The following is a 4771-nucleotide window of genomic DNA, read 5'->3' as shown; positions in this document are numbered from 1 at the left end:
TTTTGGATTAAAAAAAAAAATTGAGAGAAAAGGAATGTGTATTTTTAGTTTAATAAAATAAATTGAGAGAAAAGTTTAACTATATAATCAACTAATTACGAAACATAACACACATGACATACATTGATTATGCATTTGCGTTTAAACATGTACACCATGAAAATTGAATAAAACATTAAACTCATCGTGGATCATGCATGCATTTAAATTTCAACCAATTCAAAAAATTAACAAAACAAACATGTAAAATAAGCATTATCAGAATTCGAAAAGTGTTTTCAAGTATATTTTCGTATATTAACCAAAAAAAAAAAAAACAATTTGTAGAAAGTGTTAAATATCAAAATATATGTAAAAATTTTGAAAATGTCAAAAAAATTCGGCCAATCTTTTTTGGATTTTTTTGGCAACATGGTTTCAGGAAGACTCCTCGTCACCATAATTGGGTAGATTATCTAACGATCTATTCAATGATACCGACGGTATTGCCAGACCACTGTCAGAATCTCATCGATAGATAACTGACAACCCCATTGGCATTTCAAAATAATATTATTATATTAAATAATTATATTATATTATCTTTTAATTTATAATTTTGTCCAATGTTACATTATTAATTTTAATCTACTTACATCCTATGTTAATTCATTCCAATTCAATACGAAAATTTTAGTTCAATCTAATGCAATGGGCCAAACGCACCTTGTGTTTAATGACATGATTTGGTACATTTAGATTGGTGGCTACTCTTTAGGGGCTTTGAAGATTACTGGGAACGTTTAGGGTAATGTGTTTGGTTAAGTTAAAATAAATTGGTGGGTATGTTATATAGATAACTAAATTGTTCTCTATTTAAATATTATTATTTTTTGAATTCTTTTAACACCCTACATTTGATATTTTGCTAAAACACCTTAGCCGCATAAAAGTTTAATTTCTAACAAAAGCAACCCCACCCGCCTCAAGCTACTGCTGGCTGCTAGCCACCACCGCCAGCCGTGTATCAATATGACCGTGGATGTGGCCAGAAATGGCTAGATCCATTTTGGTTGTTTCCGGCTAGATCAATGGTTGTTAATATCCATATATGTGATCGTTAACAATAATGCATTTGGCTAGAAACGGTCGCGCCTTTTCGATGACGTTAGAGGCGGCCAACAATGGTGGCCAACAGCCGACGGTGGTGGTGGTGGTCTTAGGTGACCTATAATTTGTTTTAAATATAAGGACATTACTGCCCAAAAACTTAATTAATTAGGGGTAAAATTGTAATGGCAGATTCATCTAAATTAATTTAAAATAGGGGCATTATTGTCCACAAATTGTAATAATTAAGGATAAAATTGTAACAAAATTAAAATTATCAAATAGCCTTAAAATACCTAAGAAAAGAGAGGTATTTAAATTACCGCTTATATAATCAACAGTAATTACTCTGGGTTTTAGAAGATTATCGGAATCTTATACTATTTGATAATCAAACATGATAATTTAAGTAATATAAGATAACATTACTTCAATAACAAGAGATAATCCCCAACCGAACATCCCCTTAAGGAGCATTTGATTTAGGAAATGTTAGATTATTGGGAATGTTGGACTACTGGAAAGTTATATTACCTTGAAGATTATTGGGAATTTTTAGGAAAATATGTTTGGTTAATTTATGGGTATGTTATATTAATATGTTTCATTGGAAGGAATAAATTGGTGGGTATATTATTTAAATTACTGAATTGTCCTCTAATTAAATATTATTATTATATAGTATTTTTTAATATTGATTATTATAAGCCCCCTCTAATTAAAAACTTAGCAAAAACAACGCCATAATAAAAGTTTGAAAAATCAATGAAGCACCCCCACCAACCCAGCCACTGTCGGCCACTGGCAACCACCACAGGCCGCCGGCAGTCAGCAACCCTTCCGTGTGCAATATGGCCATTTCCGACCAGAGGTCTGACCAAAAATGACCATATTGGTGCACGGCGGCCATTTTTGGCTTTTCGTGCGTCGTTCCGATGGCGGCTGGCAGCAGCGGTGGTTACCAGCAGTAGGTGGGTGGGGGTAGTTGCTTGGGTGGACTGCAATTTGTGTTGAATTTAAGGGTAATTTTGTCTAAAAAGTTAATTAATTAGGTTGAAATAGTAAAAATCATATTTATGTAAATAAATTCAAAAGTAAGGGCATTATTGTCCTAAAATTTTATTAATAAGGGATAGAATTGTAACAAAAAAAGATAACCCTGGTAATCTTAGAATACCTAAGAAAATAGAGGTAATCAGATTATCTCCAATATTACCAATAGTAACCACTAAGGGCCGTTTGGATTGGGTTAATATTAGATAACTGGGGTAATATGTTTTAAATTGAGCAAATTACAATGTTTGGTTGGTTTGTAAAAAATTAATCCCGGAATATTTTATGACAAACAGTAGCATTTGGGGGGGTATATTTCCGATAATCTTAATACTTGGGGGGTTGCTGTTATTAAAACTTACCCTAGTATTACAATTTTTTTTTCTCATATTGCCCCTAAATAGTTGAGCATTTGGTCCAAATTAACCTTATATTTGTTAATATTTACAAAACAACGAATCACTCATACAAACACTTTTGTCCTAGCTTTTTAAATTTTTCAGACGACATTGCCCTTGTTATTATCATTATTTACAGAAATAACTTTATACCCAGAACTAGCCACCACTGGCAGCCACCATCGACTACCACCAGAGGTTGCCAAAAGTTGCCATAATGGAGTACGACTGGCCGTATACGGCCGACCATGCGTTGGTGAGGGGTCGACCATGCATTGGTGAGGCTTTTTCTGACCATGGATGGAAAAAGCCAGATCTAAGGCCATTTCACGGCCAAGCATGTGGCCATGAAAGGACGACTGATCTGGCCATGAAACAGGTAGGTCTTTGGCAGTGAAACAGCCGACGTTTCATGGCCAGATCTGTGGCATTGCCGACATCACGACCAGATTTGTGGCACTGCCAGCACCCACCAATGGTGGTGGCTGGCTACCGGCAATGGCTTGGGGTGTGTTTGTTAAGTTTAAACATTTTTGGTTGCTAGGGTGCTTTTGCTAAATCTGAAAAGTAGGGGGTTAAAAAAATTATTCAAAAAATAATAATAAAAAAATACTGTTATATTAATATTTAAAAGACAATTTAGTAATCTATATAATATACCTACGTATTTATCTTTCTAACCAAACATATTATTCACCAATATATTCGAATCAACTAAACACATTTTCTAAACATTTCCAATAACCTTCAAGGTGATCTTTTATTCCGTTAATATAATATCCCCTTATAATAAAATATTATATGATCCAAACGTCCCCTATTGGTATTTGAAGATTACCGGTATCTTATATTACTTGACAACCAAACATGGTAATCAAGTAATATAAGATGACTTAAACCCAGTAATCCCACATAACCCTCAACCAAACGCCCCTTAATGTCATCATGGAGCCTAAGTCACCAAGCTTAGGTTTGACTCTTTAGTGACCTTTTATTTCCTGGGCTGGGTTAGGTTTACTTTGGGCTTACAATTACTTAATTTTGGGCCCTTCCCATTGTTGGGCTTTTCTTTACAACATGGGTTGGTTGGATCCACTTGTAATTTTATCTTTTTTGTTATGATGCATTCACATTTCACTCCTATAAAAACAGAAGAGTTTATTGTAAACTTTATGAGATTGAAAATTGAAAGTTTGAGTAGAATTAAACAGCCTTAATATACTAATTAAATTCATGTATTTGAGTTACAAGTTTGAAGATCTAACTCCATTTAATACAAGTGCTTATTTTACACCATAAATAATGAATTTAGTTTATTTCAGTAAATCAACTTAAATTTGAGAATTTGAGAATTTTGTATAACAAAAGTATAAAACCAGCAATGTTGCCGGCTTACTCATAACTCCGGTATTTGTAAGTGTTATTACTAAATTTAAGAGAGATTTTTTTTTTTTTATTATCTCCTACTTTTAACATTAGTTTTAGTTTTAGCTACATTTATTATTCAATCAAGCATTAATTTTTTTTATATCAGGTTAAAATAATAAAATTTATGTGAAGTAAACCTCTTAAAATTTTAAATTTAATTTGGGCTTACAATTTACTTTGTTATGGCCTGTGGGTCCTTCCCATTGTTGGGCTTTTCTTTAAACATGGGTTGGTTGGACTTGGATCCACGTGTAATTTTACATTTTTGGTTAAGATGCATTCACTCCTATAACAACAACAAAAACAGAAGAGTTTATTGTAAACTAGGCAAAATCAAACTTATATCCATTTAATATAAGTGCTTATTTTACATCATATATAATCAATTTAATTTATTGCAGTAAATCAACTTAAAATTGAGAATTTGAAAATTTTTTATAACTTCAGTATAAAACCAGCAATGTTATTACTAAATTTTAGAGAGATTTATTATTATTATTCAATCATTATATTATACACATCTTTTTAGTTTTAGGTTAAAATAATAAATTTTATGTGAAATAAAACTCTGAAAAAATAAAATAAAAGAGTGTTGATAAATAATGCATCTTGGAGTTGAAAATTGTAAATGACACCATTATTTGATCTTGCCTCTTTTCAATTGAATTCCTGACTCTTAACAGTTTCTCCTTCGTATATCATTATACGAGATAAAATAATAATGACTTAGGATGAAAAAAGCACAAAATTAAGTAAATGGAAAAAAAATAAAAATAGAATATATATTTAATTCAACAACTTGA

This window comes from Pistacia vera, unplaced genomic scaffold (genome assembly GCF_008641045.1).
Source record: "Pistacia vera cultivar Batoury unplaced genomic scaffold, PisVer_v2 Contig567, whole genome shotgun sequence".
Classification (NCBI taxonomy): domain Eukaryota; kingdom Viridiplantae; phylum Streptophyta; class Magnoliopsida; order Sapindales; family Anacardiaceae; genus Pistacia; species Pistacia vera.
Note: the sequence above shows the minus strand (reverse complement) of the source record.